At 30.8% G+C, this 21,986-nt stretch overlaps 5 non-coding genes across 5 annotated transcripts; all 5 read left to right on the plus strand.

Moving 5' to 3' along the window:
- Positions 1 to 237: 237 nt before the first annotated feature.
- TRNAR-UCG (transfer RNA arginine (anticodon UCG)) lies at positions 238 to 310 on the plus strand. The gene has a single exon. It is a non-coding gene; the product is annotated as a tRNA-Arg (tRNA).
- A 1,835-nt stretch (positions 311 to 2,145) lies between these two features.
- TRNAR-UCG (transfer RNA arginine (anticodon UCG)) lies at positions 2,146 to 2,218 on the plus strand. The gene has a single exon. It is a non-coding gene; the product is annotated as a tRNA-Arg (tRNA).
- Positions 2,219 to 5,979: 3,761 nt separating this feature from the next.
- On the plus strand, positions 5,980 to 6,052 carry TRNAR-UCG (transfer RNA arginine (anticodon UCG)). Its single transcript has one exon. It is a non-coding gene; the product is annotated as a tRNA-Arg (tRNA).
- Positions 6,053 to 11,724: 5,672 nt separating this feature from the next.
- Positions 11,725 to 11,797, plus strand: TRNAR-UCG (transfer RNA arginine (anticodon UCG)). The gene has a single exon. It is a non-coding gene; the product is annotated as a tRNA-Arg (tRNA).
- Positions 11,798 to 13,632: 1,835 nt separating this feature from the next.
- Positions 13,633 to 13,705, plus strand: TRNAR-UCG (transfer RNA arginine (anticodon UCG)). The gene has a single exon. It is a non-coding gene; the product is annotated as a tRNA-Arg (tRNA).
- Positions 13,706 to 21,986: the final 8,281 nt, after the last annotated feature.

Below are 21,986 nucleotides of genomic sequence, written 5' to 3' on the forward strand. Positions count from 1 at the left end.
GAAAAGTTAAGTTATTTCTCAGCTAAGTTAAGGATTTTACAAAATCTAGGCTATGTGAAAGGTATACTTTGTAATGTTCACTCAACATAAATCACTAAAATATGTTGGATTTCATTTTGTAATTCATATGCAAGTTTTTCCAAAACATATATCTAGAAAAAACTTCTAAATTTTGAATGTTATACTTGAGGTTACTATTACCACACCTTCCACAGGATCGACAACTTCTATAAAGATGACCGCGTGGCCTAATGGATAAGCCATCTGACTTCGGATCAGAAGATTGAGGGTTCGAGTCCCTTCGTGGTCGAGTCTTTCATTTTGTCACAATTTGAAATCTTCAAACTCTGCATGAATTCAATGGATGACAATGTTGTAAAGAATGTACATTTCTAAATGTAATTCCCATAGGAAAATAAATACAACATAAACAATGATGTGCATGATGTACACATAGTTATAGTTTTTTTAGGTTTTTGGTGTATAATAAAAGGTATCCTTTTGGAAAAGGTAAGTATTTACCTGTTAACTTGTTCAATTTTGGTAATCTGTGTTGGAAAAAAATCTTTGACCAAATTGATACAATAAAGGATATTTGCATATCTGCATATAAAAATTATATCTCACATGTTTAAAATGAATCATTGAAATCCGAACATCCATAGTCCAATGAGAAATTGCTATAAAGCCTACATCCCTAATATTTTCATAAAACTTAAAAAACCTTTAGGAAAATGTCAGTGTTTACCTGTTAACTTGTTTGATTTTGGTAATCTGTGTTGCAAAGCAGTTCTTTGACCAAATTGATACTATAATGGTTATTTGCATATCTGCATATAAAAAATACATCTCACATGTTTAGAAGGAATCAGTGAAATCAGAACACCCATAGTTCAATGAGAAATTGCTCTAATGCCTACATCCCTAATCTTTTTATAAAACTTTATAGCATGCCTATAGAAAAGTTAAGTTATTTCTCAGCTAAGTTAAGGATTTTACAAAATCTAGGCTATGTGAAAGGTATACTTTGTAATGTTCACTCAACATAAATCACTAAAATAGGTTGGATTTTATTTTGTAATTCATATGCAAGTTTTTCCAAAACATACCTCTAGAAAAAGCTTCTAAATTTTGAATGTTATACTTGAGGTTACTATTACCACACCTTCCACAGGTTCGACAATTTCGACATAGATGACAGCGTGGCATAATGGATGAGGCGTCTGACTTCTGATCAGAAGATTGAGGGTTTGTGTCCCTTCGTGGTCAAGTCATTCTATTTGAAATCTTCAAACTCTGCATGAATTCAATGGATGACAATGTTGTAAAAAATGTACATTTCTAAATGTAATTCCCATAGGAAAATAAATACAACATAAACAATGATGTGCATGATGTATACATAGTTATAGGTTTTTTAGGTTTTTGGTGCATAGTAAAAGGTATCCTTTTGGAAAATGTAAGTATTTACCTCTTAACTTGTTCAATTTTGGTAATCTGTGTTGGAAAAAAATCTTTGACCAAATTGATACAATAAAGGATATTTGCATATCTGCATATAAAAATTATATCTCACATGTTTAAAATGAATCATTGAAATCCGAACATCCATAGTCCAATGAGAAATTGCTATAAAGCCTACATCCCTAATATTTTCATAAAACTTAAAAAACCTTTAGGAAAATGTCAGTGTTTACCTGTTAACTTGTTTGATATTGGTAATCTGTGTTGCAATGCAATTCTTTGACCAAATTGATACTATAATGGTTATTTGCATATCTGCATATAAAAAATACATCTCACATGTTTAGAAGGAATCAGTGAAATCAGAACAGCCATAGCTCAATGAAAAATTGCTCTAATGCCTACATCCCTAATCTTTTTATAAAACTTTATAGCATGCCTATAGAAAAGTTAAGTTATTTCTCAGCTAAGTTAAGGATTTTACAAAATCTAGGCTATGTGAAAGGTATACTTTGTAATGTTCACTCAACATAAATCACTAAAATATGTTGGATTTCATTTTGTAATTCATATGCAAGTTTTTCCAAAACATATATCTAGAAAAAACTTCTAAATTTTGAATGTTATACTTGAGGTTACTATTACCACACCTTCCACAGGATCGACAACTTCTATAAAGATGACCGCGTGGCCTAATGGATAAGCCATCTGACTTCGGATCAGAAGATTGAGGGTTCGAGTCCCTTCGTGGTCGAGTCTTTCACTTTGTCACAATTTGAAATCTTCAAACTCTGCATGAATTCAATGGATGACAATGTTGTAAAGAATGCACATTTCTAAATGTAATTCCCATAGGAAAATAAATACAACATAAACAATGATGTGCATGATGTACACATAGTTATAGGTTTTTTAGGTTTTTGGTGCATAGTAAAAGGTATCCTTTTGGAAAATGTAAGTATTTACCTCTTAACTTGTTCAATTTTGGTAATCTGTGTTGGAAAAAAATCTTTGACCAAATTGATACAATAAAGGATATTTGCATATCTGCATATAAAAATTATATCTCACATGTTTAAAATGAATCATTGAAATCCGAACATCCATAGTCCAATGAGAAATTGCTATAAAGCCTACATCCCTAATATTTTCATAAAACTTAAAAAACCTTTAGGAAAATGTCCGTGTTTACCTGTTAACTTGTTTGATTTTTGTAATCTGTGTTGCAAAGCAATTCTTTGACCAAATTGATACTATAATGGTTATTTGCATATCTGCATATAAAAAATACATCTCACATGTTTAGAAGGAATCAGTGAAATCAGAACACCCATAGTTCAATGAGAAATTGCTCTAATGCCTACATCCCTAATCTTTTTATAAAACTTTATAGCATGCCTATAGAAAAGTTAAGTTATTTCTCAGCTAAGTTAAGGATTTTACAAAATCTAGGCTATGTGAAAGGTATACTTTGTAATGTTCACTCAACATAAATCACTAAAATATGTTGGATTTTATTTTGTAATTCATATGCAAGTTTTTCCAAAACATACCTCTAGAAAATGCTTCTAAATTTTGAATGTTATACTTGAGGTTACTATTACCACAACTTCCACAGGTTTGACAATTTCGACATAGATGACAGCGTGGCATAATGGATGAGGCGTCTGACTTCTGATCAGAAGATTGAGGGTTCGTGTCCCTTCATGGTCAAGTCATTCTTTTTGTCACTATTTGAAATCTTCAAACTCTGCATGAATTCAATGGATGACAATGTTGTAATGAATGCACATTTCTAAATGTAATTCCCATAGGAAAATAAATACAACATAAACAATGATGTGCATGATGTAAACATAGTTATAGGATTTTTAGGTTTTTGGTGCATAGTAAAAGGTATCCTTTTGGAAAATTTAAGCATTTACCTCTTAACTTGTTCAATTTTGGTAATCTGTGTTGGAAAAAAATCTTTGACCAAATTGATACAATAAAGGTTATTTGCATATCTGCATATAAAAATTATATCTCACATGTTTAAAATGAATCATTGAAATCCGAACATCCATAGTCTAATGAGAAATTGCTATAAAGCCTACATCCCTAATATTTTCATAAAACTTAAAAAACCTTTAGGAAAATGTCAGTGTTTACCTGTTAACTTGTTTGATTTTGGTAATCTGTGTTGCAAAGCAATTCTTTGACCAAATTGATACTATAATGGTTATTTGCATATCTGCATATAAAAAATACATCTCACATGTTTAGAAGGAATCAGTGAAATCAGAACAGCCATAGCTCAATGAGAAATTGCTCTAATGCCTACATCCCTAATCTTTTTATAAAACTTTATAGCATGCCTATAGAAAAGTTAAGTTATTTCTCAGCTAAGTTAAGGATTTTACAAAATCTAGGCTATGTGAAAGGTATACTTTGTAATGTTCACTCAACATAAATCACTAAAATATGTTGGATTTTATTTTGTAATTCATATGCAAGTTTTTCCAAAACATACCTCTAGAAAAAGCTTCTAAATTTTGAATGTTATACTTGAGGTTACTATTACCACACCTTCCACAGGTTCGACAATTTCGACATAGATGACAGCGTGGCATAATGGATGAGGCGTCTGACTTCTGATCAGAAGATTGAGGGTTCGTGTCCCTTCGTGGTCAAGTCATTCTTTTTGTCACTATTTGAAATCTTCAAACTCTGCATGAATTCAATGGATGACAATGTTGTAAAGAATGTACATTTCTAAATGTAATTCCCATAGGAAAATAAATACAACATAAACAATGATGTGCATGATGTACACATAGTTATAGGTTTTTTAGGTTTTTGGTGCATAGTAAAAGGTATCCTTTTGGAAAATGTATTTATTTACCTCTTAACTTGTTCAATTTTGGTAATCTGTGTTGGAAAAAAATCTTTGACCAAATTGATACAATAAAGGATATTTGCATATCTGCATATAAAAATTATATCACACATGTTTAAAATGAATCATTGAAATCCGAACATCCATAGTCCAATGAGAAATTGCTATAAAGCCTACATCCCTAATATTTTCATAAAACTTAAAAAACCTTTAGGAAAATGTCAGTGTTTACCTGTTAACTTGTTTGATTTTGGTAATCTGTGTTGCAAAGCAATTCTTTGACCAAATTGATACTATAATGGTTATTTGCATATCTGCATATAAAAAATACATCTCACATGTTTAGAAGGAATCAGTGAAATCAGAACAGCCATAGCTCAATGAGAAATTGCTCTAATGCCTACATCCCTAATCTTTTTATAAAACTTTATAGCATGCCTTTAGAAAAGTTAAGTTATTTCTCAGCTGTTAAGGATTTTACAAAATCTAGGCTATGTGAAAGGTATACTTTGTAATGTTCACTCAACATAAATCACTAAAATATGTTGGATTTCATTTTGTAATTCATATGCAAGTTTTTCCAAAACATATATCTAGAAAAAACTTCTAAATTTTGAATGTTATACTTGAGGTTACTATTACCACACCTTCCACAGGTTCGACAACTTCTATAAAGATGACCGCGTGGCCTAATGGATAAGCCATCTGACTTCGGATCAGAAGATTGAGTGTTCGAGTCCCTTTGTGGTCGAGTCTTTCATTTTGTCACAATTTGAAATCTTCAAACTCTGCATGAATTCAATGGATGACAATGTTGTAAAGAATGTACATTTCTAAATGTAATTCCCATAGGAAAATAAATACAACATAAACAATGATGTGCATGATGTACACATAGTTATAGTTTTTATAGGTTTTTGGTGCATAGTAAAAGGTATCCTTTTGGAAAAGGTAAGTATTTAACTGTTAACTTGTTCAATTTTGGTAATCTGTGTTGGAAAAAAATCTTTGACCAAATTGATACAATAAAGGTTATTTGCATATCTGCATATAAAAATTATATCTCACATGTTTAAAATGAATCATTGAAATCCGAACATCCATAGTCCAATGAGAAATTGCTATAAAGCCTACATCCCTAATATTTTCATAAAACTTAAAAAACCTTTAGGAAAATGTCAGTGTTTACCTGTTAACTTGTTTGATTTTGGTAATCTGTGTTGCAAAGCAATTCTTTGACCAAATTGATACTATAATGGTTATTTGCATATCTGCATATAAAAAATACATCTCACATGTTTAGAAGGAATCAGTGAAATCAGAACAGCCATAGCTCAATGAGAAATTGCTCTAATGCCTACATCCCTAATCTTTTTATAAAACTTTATAGCATGCCTATAGAAAAGTTAAGTTATTTCTCAGCTAAGTTAAGGATTTTACAAAATCTAGGCTATGTGAAAGGTATACTTTGTAATGTTCACTCAACATAAATCACTAAAATATGTTGGATTTCATTTTGTAATTCATATGCAAGTTTTTCCAAAACATATATCTAGAAAAAACTTCTAAATTTTGAATGTTATACTTGAGGTTACTATTACCACACCTTCCACAGGTTCGACAACTTCTATAAAGATGACCGCGTGGCCTAATGGATAAGCCATCTGACTTCGGATCAGAAGATTGAGGGTTCGAGTCCCTTCGTGGTCGAGTCTTTCATTTTGTCACAATTTGAAATCTTCAAACTCTGCATGAATTCAATGGATGACAATGTTGTAAAGAATGTACATTTCTAAATGTAATTCCCATAGGAAAATAAATACAACATAAACAATGATGTGCATGATGTACACATAGTTATAGTTTTTTTAGGTTTTTGGTGCATAGTAAAAGGTATCCTTTTGGAAAAGGTAAGTATTTGCCTGTTAACTTGTTCAATTTTGGTAATCTGTGTTGGAAAAAAATCTTTGACCAAATTGATACAATAAAGGATATTTGCATATCTGCATATAAAAATTATATCTCACATGTTTAAAATGAATCATTGAAATCCGAACATCCATAGTCCAATGAGAAATTGCTATAAAGCCTACATCCCTAATATTTTCATAAAACTTAAAAAACCTTTAGGAAAATGTCAGTGTTTACCTGTTAACTTGTTTGATTTTGGTAATCTGTGTTGCAAAGCAGTTCTTTGACCAAATTGATACTATAATGGTTATTTGCATATCTGCATATAAAAAATACATCTCACATGTTTAGAAGGAATCAGTGAAATCAGAACACCCATAGTTCAATGAGAAATTGCTCTAATGCCTACATCCCTAATCTTTTTATAAAACTTTATAGCATGCCTATAGAAAAGTTAAGTTATTTCTCAGCTAAGTTAAGGATTTTACAAAATCTAGGCTATGTGAAAGGTATACTTTGTAATGTTCACTCAACATAAATCACTAAAATATGTTGGATTTCATTTTGTAATTCATATGCAAGTTTTTCCAAAACATACCTCTAGAAAATGCTTCTAAATTTTGAATGTTATACTTGAGGTTACTATTACCACAACTTCCACAGGTTTGACAATTTCGACATAGATGACAGCGTGGCATAATGGATGAGGCATCTGACTTCTGATCAGAAGATTGAGGGTTCGTGTCCCTTCATGGTCAAGTCATTTTTTTTGTCACTATTTGAAATCTTCAAACTCTGCATGAATTCAATGGATGACAATGTTGTAAAGAATGCACATTTCTAAATGTAATTCCCATAGGAAAATAAATACAACATAAACAATGATGTGCATGATGTACACATAGTTATAGGTTTTTTAGGTTTTTGGTGCATAGTAAAAGGTATCCTTTTGGAAAATGTAAGTATTTACCTCTTAACTTGTTCAATTTTGGTAATCTGTGTTGGAAAAAAATCTTTGACCAAATTGATACAATAAAGGATATTTGCATATCTGCATATAAAAATTATATCTCACATGTTTAAAATGAATCATTGAAATCCGAACATCCATAGTCCAATGAGAAATTGCTATAAAGCCTACATCCCTAATATTTTCATAAAACTTAAAAAACCTTTAGGAAAATGTCAGTGTTTACCTGTTAACTTGTTTGATATTGGTAATCTGTGTTGCAATGCAATTCTTTGACCAAATTGATACTATAATGGTTATTTGCATATCTGCATATAAAAAATACATCTCACATGTTTAGAAGGAATCAGTGAAATCAGAACAGCCATAGCTCAATGAAAAATTGCTCTAATGCCTACATCCCTAATCTTTTTATAAAACTTTATAGCATGCCTATAGAAAAGTTAAGTTATTTCTCAGCTAAGTTAAGGATTTTACAAAATCTAGGCTATGTGAAAGGTATACTTTGTAATGTTCACTCAACATAAATCACTAAAATATGTTGGATTTCATTTTGTAATTCATATGCAAGTTTTTCCAAAACATATATCTAGAAAAAACTTCTAAATTTTGAATGTTATACTTGAGGTTACTATTACCACACCTTCCACAGGTTCGACAACTTCTATAAAGATGACCGCGTGGCCTAATGGATAAGCCATCTGACTTCGTATCAGAAGATTGAGGGTTTGAGTCCCTTCGTGGTCGAGTCTTTCATTTTGTCACAATTTGAAATCTTCAAACTCTGCATGAATTCAATGGATGACAATGTTGTAAAGAATGTACATTTCTAAATGTAATTCCCATAGGAAAATAAATACAACATAAACAATGATGTGCATGATGTACACATAGTTATAGTTTTTTTAGGTTTTTGGTGCATAGTAAAAGGTATCCTTTTGGAAAAGGTAAGTATTTACCTGTTAACTTGTTCAATTTTGGTAATCTGTGTTGGAAAAAATATCTTTGACCAAATTGATACAATAAAGGATATTTGCATATCTGCATATAAAAATTATATCTCACATGTTTAAAATGAATCATTGAAATCCGAACATCCATAGTCCAATGAGAAATTGCTATAAAGCCTACATCCCTAATATTTTCATAAAACTTAAAAAACCTTTAGGAAAATGTCAGTGTTTACCTGTTAACTTGTTTGATTTTGGTAATCTGTGTTGCAAAGCAGTTCTTTGACCAAATTGATACTATAATGGTTATTTGCATATCTGCATATAAAAAATACATCTCACATGTTTAGAAGGAATCAGTGAAATCAGAACACCCATAGTTCAATGAGAAATTGCTCTAATGCCTACATCCCTAATCTTTTTATAAAACTTTATAGCATGCCTATAGAAAAGTTAAGTTATTTCTCAGCTAAGTTAAGGATTTTACAAAATCTAGGCTATGTGAAAGGTATACTTTGTAATGTTCACTCAACATAAATCACTAAAATATGTTGGATTTCATTTTGTAATTCATATGCAAGTTTTTCCAAAACATACCTCTAGAAAATGCTTCTAAATTTTGAATGTTATACTTGAGGTTACTATTACCACAACTTCCACAGGTTTGACAATTTCGACATAGATGACAGCGTGGCATAATGGATGAGGCGTCTGACTTCTGATCAGAAGATTGAGGGTTCGTGTCCCTTCATGGTCAAGTCATTTTTTTTGTCACTATTTGAAATCTTCAAACTCTGCATGAATTCAATGGATGACAATGTTGTAAAGAATGCACATTTCTAAATGTAATTCCCATAGGAAAATAAATACAACATAAACAATGATGTGCATGATGTACACATAGTTATAGGTTTTTTAGGTTTTTGGTGCATAGTAAAAGGTATCCTTTTGGAAAATGTATTTATTTACCTCTTAACTTGTTCAATTTTGGTAATCTGTGTTGGAAAAAAATCTTTGACCAAATTGATACAATAAAGGATATTTGCATATCTGCATATAAAAATTATATCTCACATGTTTAAAATGAATCATTGAAATCCGAACATCCATAGTCCAATGAGAAATTGCTATAAAGCCTACATCCCTAATATTTTCATAAAACTTAAAAAACCTTTAGGAAAATGTCAGTGTTTACCTGTTAACTTGTTTGATTTTGGTAATCTGTGTTGCAAAGCAATTCTTTGACCAAATTGATACTATAATGGTTATTTGCATATCTGCATATAAAAAATACATCTCACATGTTTAGAAGGAATCAGTGAAATCAGAACAGCCATAGCTCAATGAGAAATTGCTCTAATGCCTACATCCCTAATCTTTTTATAAAACTTTATAGCATGCCTATAGAAAAGTTAAGTTATTTCTCAGCTAAGTTAAGGATTTTACAAAATCTAGGCTATGTGAAAGGTATACTTTGTAATGTTCACTCAACATAAATCACTAAAATATGTTGGATTTCATTTTGTAATTCATATGCAAGTTTTTCCAAAACATATATCTAGAAAAAACTTCTAAATTTTGAATGTTATACTTGAGGTTACTATTACCACACCTTCCACAGGTTCGACAACTTCTATAAGGATGACCGCGTGGCCTAATGGATAAGCCATCTGACTTCGGATCAGAAGATTGAGTGTTCGAGTCCCTTCGTGGTCGAGTCTTTCATTTTGTCACAATTTGAAATCTTCAAACTCTGCATGAATTCAATGGATGACAATGTTGTAAAGAATGTACATTTCTAAATGTAATTCCCATAGGAAAATAAATACAACATAAACAATGATGTGCATGATGTACACATAGTTATAGTTTTTTTAGGTTTTTGGTGCATAGTAAAAGGTATCCTTTTGGAAAAGGTAAGTATTTAACTGTTAACTTGTTCAATTTTGGTAATCTGTGTTGGAAAAAAATCTTTGACCAAATTGATACAATAAAGGTTATTTGCATATCTGCATATAAAAATTATATCTCACATGTTTAAAATGAATCATTGAAATCCGAACATCCATAGTCCAATGAGAAATTGCTATAAAGCCTACATCCCTAATATTTTCATAAAACTTAAAAAACCTTTAGGAAAATGTCAGTGTTTACCTGTTAACTTGTTTGATTTTGGTAATCTGTGTTGCAAAGCAATTCTTTGACCAAATTGATACTATAATGGTTATTTGCATATCTGCATATAAAAAATACATCTCACATGTTTAGAAGGAATCAGTGAAATCAGAACAGCCATAGCTCAATGAGAAATTGCTCTAATGCCTACATCCCTAATCTTTTTATAAAACTTTATAGCATGCCTATAGAAAAGTTAAGTTATTTCTCAGCTAAGTTAAGGATTTTACAAAATCTAGGCTATGTGAAAGGTATACTTTGTAATGTTCACTCAACATAAATCACTAAAATATGTTGGATTTTATTTTGTAATTCATATGCAAGTTTTTCCAAAACATACCTCTAGAAAAAGCTTCTAAATTTTGAATGTTATACTTGAGGTTACTATTACCACACCTTCCACAGGTTCGACAATTTCGACATAGATGACAGCGTGGCATAATGGATGAGGCGTCTGACTTCTGATCAGAAGATTGAGGGTTCGTGGTCAAGTCATTCTTTTTGTCACTATTTGAAATCTTCAAACTCTGCATGAATTCAATGGATGACAATGTTGTAAAGAATGTACATTTCTAAATGTAATTCCCATAGGAAAATAAATACAACATAAACAATGATGTGCATGATGTATACATAGTTATAGGTTTTTTAGGTTTTTGGTGCATAGTAAAAGGTATCCTTTTGGAAAATGTAAGTATTTACCTCTTAACTTGTTCAATTTTGGTAATCTGTGTTGGAAAAAAATCTTTGACCAAATTGATACAATAAAGGATATTTGCATATCTGCATATAAAAATTATATCTCACATGTTTAAAATGAATCATTGAAATCCGAACATCCATAGTCCAATGAGAAATTGCTATAAAGCCTACATCCCTAATATTTTCATAAAACTTAAAAAACCTTTAGGAAAATGTAAGTGTTTACCTGTTAACTTGTTTGATTTTGGTAATCTGTGTTGCAAAGCAGTTCTTTGACCAAATTGATACTATAATGGTTATTTGCATATCTGCATATAAAAAATACATCTCACATGTTTAGAAGGAATCAGTGAAATCAGAACACCCATAGTTCAATGAGAAATTGCTCTAATGCCTACATCCCTAATCTTTTTATAAAACTTTATAGCATGCCTATAGAAAAGTTAAGTTATTTCTCAGCTAAGTTAAGGATTTTACAAAATCTAGGCTATGTGAAAGGTATACTTTGTAATGTTCACTCAACATAAATCACTAAAATATGTTGGATTTCATTTTGTAATTCATATGCAAGTTTTTCCAAAACATATATCTAGAAAAAACTTCTAAATTTTGAATGTTATACTTGAGGTTACTATTACCACACCTTCCACAGGTTCGACAACTTCTATAAAGATGACCGCGTGGCCTAATGGATAAGCCATCTGACTTCGGATCAGAAGATTGAGGGTTCGAGTCCCTTCGTGGTCGAGTCTTTCATTTTGTCACAATTTGAAATCTTCAAACTCTGCATGAATTCAATGGATGACAATGTTGTAAAGAATGTACATTTCTAAATGTAATTCCCATAGGAAAATAAATACAACATAAACAATGATGTGCATGATGTACACATAGTTATAGTTTTTTTAGGTTTTTGGTGCATAGTAAAAGGTATCCTTTTGGAAAAGGTAAGTATTTACCTGTTAACTTGTTCAATTTTGGTAATCTGTGTTGGAAAAAAATCTTTGACCAAATTGATACAATAAAGGATATTTGCATATCTGCATATAAAAATTATATCTCACATGTTTAAAATGAATCATTGAAATCCGAACATCCATAGTCCAATGAGAAATTGCTATAAAGCCTACATCCCTAATATTTTCATAAAACTTAAAAAACCTTTAGGAAAATGTCAGTGTTTACCTGTTAACTTGTTTGATTTTGGTAATCTGTGTTGCAAAGCAGTTCTTTGACCAAATTGATACTATAATGGTTATTTGCATATCTGCATATAAAAAATACATCTCACATGTTTAGAAGGAATCAGTGAAATCAGAACACCCATAGTTCAATGAGAAATTGCTCTAATGCCTACATCCCTAATCTTTTTATAAAACTTTATAGCATGCCTATAGAAAAGTTAAGTTATTTCTCAGCTAAGTTAAGGATTTTACAAAATCTAGGCTATGTGAAAGGTATACTTTGTAATGTTCACTCAACATAAATCACTAAAATATGTTGGATTTCATTTTGTAATTCATATGCAAGTTTTTCCAAAACATACCTCTAGAAAATGCTTCTAAATTTTGAATGTTATACTTGAGGTTACTATTACCACAACTTCCACAGGTTTGACAATTTCGACATAGATGACAGCGTGGCATAATGGATGAGGCGTCTGACTTCTGATCAGAAGATTGAGGGTTCGTGGTCAAGTCATTCTTTTTGTCACTATTTGAAATCTTCAAACTCTGCATGAATTCAATGGATGACAATGTTGTAAAGAATGTACATTTCTAAATGTAATTCCCATAGGAAAATAAATACAACATAAACAATGATGTGCATGATGTATACATAGTTATAGGTTTTTTAGGTTTTTGGTGCATAGTAAAAGGTATCCTTTTGGAAAATGTAAGTATTTACCTCTTAACTTGTTCAATTTTGGTAATCTGTGTTGGAAAAAAATCTTTGACCAAATTGATACAATAAAGGATATTTGCATATCTGCATATAAAAATTATATCTCACATGTTTAAAATGAATCATTGAAATCCGAACATCCATAGTCCAATGAGAAATTGCTATAAAGCCTACATCCCTAATATTTTCATAAAACTTAAAAAACCTTTAGGAAAATGTAAGTGTTTACCTGTTAACTTGTTTGATTTTGGTAATCTGTGTTGCAAAGCAGTTCTTTGACCAAATTGATACTATAATGGTTATTTGCATATCTGCATATAAAAAATATATCTCACATGTTTAGAAGGAATCAGTGAAATCAGAACACCCATAGTTCAATGAGAAATTGCTCTAATGCCTACATCCCTAATCTTTTTATAAAACTTTATAGCATGCCTATAGAAAAGTTAAGTTATTTCTCAGCTAAGTTAAGGATTTTACAAAATCTAGGCTATGTGAAAGGTATACTTTGTAATGTTCACTCAACATAAATCACTAAAATATGTTGGATTGCATTTTGTAATTCATATGCAAGTTTTTCCAAAACATATATCTAGAAAAAACTTCTAAATTTTGAATGTTATACTTGAGGTTACTTTTACCACACCTTCCACAGGTTTGACAACTTTTATAAAGATGACCGTGTGGCCTAATGGATAAGGCGTCTGACTTCGGATCAGAAGATTGAGGGTTCGAGTCCCTTCGTGGTCGAGTCTTTCATTTTGTCACAATTTGAAATCTTCAAACTCTGCATGAATTCAATGGATGACAATGTTGTAAAGAATGTACATTTCTAAATGTAATTCCCATAGGAAAATAAATACAACATAAACAATGATGTGCATGATGTACACATAGTTATAGTTTTTTTAGGTTTTTGGTGCATAGTTAAAGGTATCCTTTTGGAATAGGTAAGTATTTACCTCTTAACTTGTTCAATTTTGGTAATCTGTGTTGGAAAAAAATCTTTGACCAAATTGATACAATAAAGGATATTACATATCTGCATATAAAAATTATATCTCACATGTTTAAAATGAATCATTGAAATCCAAACATCCATAGTCCAATGAGAAATTGCTATAAAGCCTACATCCCTAATATTTTCATAAAACTTAAAAAACCTTCAGGAAAATGTCAGTTTTTACTTGTTAACTTGTTTGATTTTGGTAATCTGTGTTGCAAAGCAATTCTTTGACCAAATTGATACTATAATGGTTATTTGCATATCTGCATATAAAAAATACATCTCACATGTTTAGAAGGAATCAGTGAAATCAGAACAGCCATAGCTCAATGAGAAATTGCTCTAATGCCTACATCCCTAATCTTTTTATAAAACTTTATAGCATGCCTATAGAAAAGTTAAGTTATTTCTCAGCTAAGTTAAGGATTTTACAAAATCTAGGCTATGTGAAAGGTATACTTTGTAATGTTCACTCAACATAAATCACTAAAATATGTTGGATTTTATTTTGTAATTCATATGCAAGTTTTTCCAAAACATACCTCTAGAAAAAGCTTCTAAATTTTGAATGTTATACTTGAGGTTACTATTACCACACCTTCCACAGGTTCGACAATTTTGACATAGATGACAGCGTGGCATAATGGATGAGGCGTCTGACTTCTGATCAGAAGATTGAGGGTTCGTGTCCCTTCGTGGTCAAGTCGTTCTTTTTGTCACTATTTGAAATCTTCAAACTCTGCATGAATTCAATGGATGACAATGTTGTAAAGAATGTACATTTCTAAATGTAATTCCCATAGGAAAATAAATACAACATAAACAATGATGTGCATGATGTACACATAGTTATAGGTTTTTTAGGTTTTTGGTGCATAGTAAAAGGTATCCTTTTGGAAAATGTAAGTATTTACCTCTTAACTTGTTCAATTTTGGTAATCTGTGTTGGAAAAAAATCTTTGACCAAATTGATACAATAAAGGATATTTGCATATCTGCATATAAAAATTATATCTCACATGTTTAAAATGAATCATTGAAATCCGAACATCCATAGTCCAATGAGAAATTGCTATAAAGCCTACATCCCTAATATTTTCATAAAACTTAAAAAACCTTTAGGAAAATGTCAGTGTTTACCTGTTAACTTGTTTGATTTTGGTAATCTGTGTTGCAAAGCAGTTCTTTGACCAAATTGATACTATAATGGTTATTTGCATATCTGCATATAAAAAATACATCTCACATGTTTAGAAGGAATCAGTGAAATCAGAACACCCATAGTTCAATGAGAAATTGCTCTAATGCCTACATCCCTAATCTTTTTATAAAACTTTATAGCATGCCTATAGAAAAGTTAAGTTATTTCTCAGCTAAGTTAAGGATTTTACAAAATCTAGGCTATGTGAAAGGTATACTTTGTAATGTTCACTCAACATAAATCACTAAAATATGTTGGATTTCATTTTGTAATTCATATGCAAGTTTTTCCAAAACATACCTCTAGAAAATGCTTCTAAATTTTGAATGTTATACTTGAGGTTACTATTACCACAACTTCCACAGGTTTGACAATTTCGACATAGATGACAGCGTGGCATAATGGATGAGGCGTCTGACTTCTGATCAGAAGATTGAGGGTTCGTGTCCCTTCATGGTCAAGTCATTCTTTTTGTCACTATTTGAAATCTTCAAACTCTGCATGAATTCAATGGATGACAATGTTGTAAAGAATGCACATTTCTAAATGTAATTCCCATAGGAAAATAAATACAACATAAACAATGATGTGCATGATGTACACATAGTTATAGGTTTTTTAGGTTTTTGGTGCATAGTAAAAGGTATCCTTTTGGAAAATGTATTTATTTACCTCTTAACTTGTTCAATTTTGGTAATCTGTGTTGGAAAAAAATCTTTGACCAAATTGATACAATAAAGGATATTTGCATATCTGCATATAAAAATTATATCTCACATGTTTAAAATGAATCATTGAAATCCGAACATCCATAGTCCAATGAGAAATTGCTATAAAGCCTACATCCCTAATATTTTCATAAAACTTAAAAAACCTTTAGGAAAATGTCAGTGTTTACCTGTTAACTTGTTTGATTTTGGTAATCTGTGTTGCAAAGCAATTCTTTGACCAAATTGATACTATAATGGTTATTTGCATATCTGCATATAAAAAATACATCTCACATGTTTAGAAGGAATCAGTGAAATCAGAACAGCCATAGCTCAATGAGAAATTGCTCTAATGCCTACATCCCTAATCTTTTTATAAAACTTTATAGCATGCCTATAGAAAAGTTAAGTTATTTCTCAGCTAAGTTAAGGATTTTACAAAATCTAGGCTATGTGAAAGGTATACTTTGTAATGTTCACTCAACATAAATCACTAAAATATGTTGGATTTTATTTTGTAATTCATATGCAAGTTTTTCCAAAACATACCTCTAGAAAAAGCTTCTAAATTTTGAATGTTATACTTGAGGTTACTATTACCACACCTTCCACAGGTTCGACAATTTTGACATAGATGACAGCGTGGCATAATGGATGAGGCGTCTGACTTCTGATCAGAAGATTGAGGGTTCGTGTCCCTTCGTGGTCAAGTCGTTCTTTTTGTCACTATTTGAAATCTTCAAACTCTGCATGAATTCAATGGATGACAATGTTGTAAAGAATGTACATTTCTAAATGTAATTCCCATAGGAAAATAAATACAACATAAACAATGATGTGCATGATGTACACATAGTTATAGGTTTTTTAGGTTTTTGGTGCATAGTAAAAGGTATCCTTTTGGAAAATGTAAGTATTTACCTCTTAACTTGTTCAATTTTGGTAATCTGTGTTGGAAAAAAATCTTTGACCAAATTGATACAATAAAGGATATTTGCATATCTGCATATAAAAATTATATCTCACATGTTTAAAATGAATCATTGAAATCCGAACATCCATAGTCCAATGAGAAATTGCTATAAAGCCTACATCCCTAATATTTTCATAAAACTTAAAAAACCTTTAGGAAAATGTCAGTGTTTACCTGTTAACTTGTTTGATTTTGGTAATCTGTGTTGCAAAGCAGTTCTTTGACCAAATTGATACTATAATGGTTATTTGCATATCTGCATATAAAAAATACATCTCACATGTTTAGAAGGAATCAGTGAAATCAGAACACCCATAGTTCAATGAGAAATTGCTCTAATGCCTACATCCCTAATCTTTTTATAAAACTTTATAGCATGCCTATAGAAAAGTTAAGTTATTTCTCAGCTAAGTTAAGGATTTTACAAAATCTAGGCTATGTGAAAGGTATACTTTGTAATGTTCACTCAACATAAATCACTAAAATATGTTGGATTTCATTTTGTAATTCATATGCAAGTTTTTCCAAAACATAACTCTAGAAAATGCTTCTAAATTTTGAATGTTATACTTGAGGTTACTATTACCACAACTTCCACAGGTTTGACAATTTCGACATAGATGACAGCGTGGCATAATGGATGAGGCGTCTGACTTCTGATCAGAAGATTGAGGGTTCGTGTCCCTTCATGGTCAAGTCATTCTTTTTGTCACTATTTGAAATCTTCAAACTCTGCATGAATTCAATGGATGACAATGTTGTAAAGAATGCACATTTCTAAATGTAATTCCCATAGGAAAATAAATACAACATAAACAATGATGTGCATGATGTACACATAGTTATAGGTTTTTTAGGTTTTTGGTGCATAGTAAAAGGTATCCTTTTGGAAAATGTATTTATTTACCTCTTAACTTGTTCAATTTTGGTAATCTGTGTTGGAAAAAAATCTTTGACCAAATTGATACAATAAAGGATATTTGCATATCTGCATATAAAAATTATATCTCACATGTTTAAAATGAATCATTGAAATCCGAACATCCATAGTCCAATGAGAAATTGCTATAAAGCCTACATCCCTAATATTTTCATAAAACTTAAAAAACCTTTAGGAAAATGTCAGTGTTTACCTGTTAACTTGTTTGATTTTGGTAATCTGTGTTGCAAAGCAATTCTTTGACCAAATTGATACTATAATGGTTATTTGCATATCTGCATATAAAAAATACATCTCACATGTTTAGAAGGAATCAGTGAAATCAGAACAGCCATAGCTCAATGAGAAATTGCTCTAATGCCTACATCCCTAATCTTTTTATAAAACTTTATAGCATGCCTATAGAAAAGTTAAGTTATTTCTCAGCTAAGTTAAGGATTTTACAAAATCTAGGCTATGTGAAAGGTATACTTTGTAATGTTCACTCAACATAAATCACTAAAATATGTTGGATTTTATTTTGTAATTCATATGCAAGTTTTTCCAAAACATACCTCTAGAAAAAGCTTCTAAATTTTGAATGTTATACTTGAGGTTACTATTACCACACCTTCCACAGGTTCGACAATTTTGACATAGATGACAGCGTGGCATAATGGATGAGGCGTCTGACTTCTGATCAGAAGATTGAGGGTTCGTGTCCCTTCGTGGTCAAGTCGTTCTTTTTGTCACTATTTGAAATCTTCAAACTCTGCATGAATTCAATGGATGACAATGTTGTAAAGAATGTACATTTCTAAATGTAATTCCCATAGGAAAATAAATACAACATAAACAATGATGTGCATGATGTACACATAGTTATAGTTTTTTTAGGTTTTTGGTGCATAGTTAAAGGTATCCTTTTGGAATAGGTAAGTATTTACCTCTTAACTTGTTCAATTTTGGTAATCTGTGTTGGAAAAAAATCTTTGACCAAATTGATACAATAAAGGATATTACATATCTGCATATAAAAATTATATCTCACATGTTTAAAATTAATCATTGAAATCCAAACATCCATAGTCCAATGAGAAATTGCTATAAAGCCTACATCCCTAATATTTTCATAAAACTTAAAAAACCTTCAGGAAAATGTCAGTTTTTACTTGTTAACTTGTTTGATTTTGGTAATCTGTGTTGCAAAGCAATTCTTTGACCAAATTGATACTATAATGGTTATTTGCATATCTGCATATAAAAAATACATCTCACATGTTTAGAAGGAATCAGTGAAATCAGAACAGCCATAGCTCAATGAGAAATTGCTCTAATGCCTACATCCCTAATCTTTTTATAAAACTTTATAGCATGCCTATAGAAAAGTTAAGTTATTTCTCAGCTAAGTTAAGGATTTTACAAAATCTAGGCTATGTGAAAGGTATACTTTGTAATGTTCACTCAACATAAATCACTAAAATATGTTGGATTTTATTTTGTAATTCATATGCAAGTTTTTCCAAAACATACCTCTAGAAAAAGCTTCTAAATTTTGAATGTTATACTTGAGGTTACTATTACCACACCTTCCACAGGTTCGACAATTTTGACATAGATGACAGCGTGGCATAATGGATGAGGCGTCTGACTTCTGATCAGAAGATTGAGGGTTCGTGTCCCTTCGTGGTCAAGTCGTTCTTTTTGTCACTATTTGAAATCTTCAAACTCTGCATGAATTCAATGGATGACAATGTTGTAAAGAATGTACATTTCTAAATGTAATTCCCATAGGAAAATAAATACAACATAAACAATGATGTGCATGATGTACACATAGTTATAGGTTTTTTAGGTTTTTGGTGCATAGTAAAAGGTATCCTTTTGGAAAATGTAAGTATTTACCTCTTAACTTGTTCAATTTTGGTAATCTGTGTTGGAAAAAAATCTTTGACCAAATTGATACAATAAAGGATATTTGCATATCTGCATATAAAAATTATATCTCACATGTTTAAAATGAATCATTGAAATCCGAACATCCATAGTCCAATGAGAAATTGCTATAAAGCCTACATCCCTAATATTTTCATAAAACTTAAAAAACCTTTAGGAAAATGTCAGTGTTTACCTGTTAACTTGTTTGATTTTGGTAATCTGTGTTGCAAAGCAGTTCTTTGACCAAATTGATACTATAATGGTTATTTGCATATCTGCATATAAAAAATACATCTCACATGTTTAGAAGGAATCAGTGAAATCAGAACACCCATAGTTCAATGAGAAATTGCTCTAATGCCTACATCCCTAATCTTTTTATAAAACTTTATAGCATGCCTATAGAAAAGTTAAGTTATTTCTCAGCTAAGTTAAGGATTTTACAAAATCTAGGCTATGTGAAAGGTATACTTTGTAATGTTCACTCAACATAAATCACTAAAATATGTTGGATTTCATTTTGTAATTCATATGCAAGTTTTTCCAAAACATACCTCTAGAAAATGCTTCTAAATTTTGAATGTTATACTTGAGGTTACTATTACCACAACTTCCACAGGTTTGACAATTTCGACATAGATGACAGCGTGGCATAATGGATGAGGCGTCTGACTTCTGATCAGAAGATTGAGGGTTCGTGTCCCTTCATGGTCAAGTCATTCTTTTTGTCACTATTTGAAATCTTCAAACTCTGCATGAATTCAATGGATGACAATGTTGTAAAGAATGCACATTTCTAAATGTAATTCCCATAGGAAAATAAATACAACATAAACAATGATGTGCATGATGTACACATAGTTATAGGTTTTTTAGGTTTTTGGTGCATAGTAAAAGGTATCCTTTTGGAAAATGTATTTATTTACCTCTTAACTTGTTCAATTTTGGTAATCTGTGTTGGAAAAAAATCTTTGACCAAATTGATACAATAAAGGATATTTGCATATCTGCATATAAAAATTATATCTCACATGTTTAAAATGAATCATTGAAATCCGAACATCCATAGTCCAATGAGAAATTGCTATAAAGCCTACATCCCTAATATTTTCATAAAACTTAAAAAACCTTTAGGAAAATGTCAGTGTTTACCTGTTAACTTGTTTGATTTTGGTAATCTGTGTTGCAAAGCAATTCTTTGACCAAATTGATACTATAATGGTTATTTGCATATCTGCATATAAAAAATACATCTCACATGTTTAGAAGGAATCAGTGAAATCAGAACAGCCATAGCTCAATGAGAAATTGCTCTAATGCCTACATCCCTAATCTTTTTATAAAACTTTATAGCATGCCTATAGAAAAGTTAAGTTATTTCTCAGCTAAGTTAAGGATTTTACAAAATCTAGGCTATGTGAAAGGTATACTTTGTAATGTTCACTCAACATAAATCACTAAAATATGTTGGATTTTATTTTGTAATTCATATGCAAGTTTTTCCAAAACATACCTCTAGAAAAAGCTTCTAAATTTTGAATGTTATACTTGAGGTTACTATTACCACACCTTCCACAGGTTCGACAATTTTGACATAGATGACAGCGTGGCATAATGGATGAGGCGTCTGACTTCTGATCAGAAGATTGAGGGTTCGTGTCCCTTCGTGGTCAAGTCGTTCTTTTTGTCACTATTTGAAATCTTCAAACTCTGCATGAATTCAATGGATGACAATGTTGTAAAGAATGTACATTTCTAAATGTAATTCCCATAGGAAAATAAATACAACATAAACAATGATGTGCATGATGTACACATAGTTATAGGTTTTTTAGGTTTTTGGTGCATAGTAAAAGGTATCCTTTTGGAAAATGTAAGTATTTACCTCTTAACTTGTTCAATTTTGGTAATCTGTGTTGGAAAAAAATCTTTGACCAAATTGATACAATAAAGGATATTTGCATATCTGCATATAAAAATTATATCTCACATGTTTAAAATGAATCATTGAAATCCGAACATCCATAGTCCAATGAGAAATTGCTATAAAGCCTACATCCCTAATATTTTCATAAAACTTAAAAAACCTTTAGGAAAATGTCAGTGTTTACCTGTTAACTTGTTTGATTTTGGTAATCTGTGTTGCAAAGCAGTTCTTTGACCAAATTGATACTATAATGGTTATTTGCATATCTGCATATAAAAAATACATCTCACATGTTTAGAAGGAATCAGTGAAATCAGAACACCCATAGTTCAATGAGAAATTGCTCTAATGCCTACA

This window comes from Taudactylus pleione, unplaced genomic scaffold, assembly GCF_031769625.1.
Source record: "Taudactylus pleione unplaced genomic scaffold, aTauple2 ptg000612l, whole genome shotgun sequence".
Classification (NCBI taxonomy): domain Eukaryota; kingdom Metazoa; phylum Chordata; class Amphibia; order Anura; family Myobatrachidae; genus Taudactylus; species Taudactylus pleione.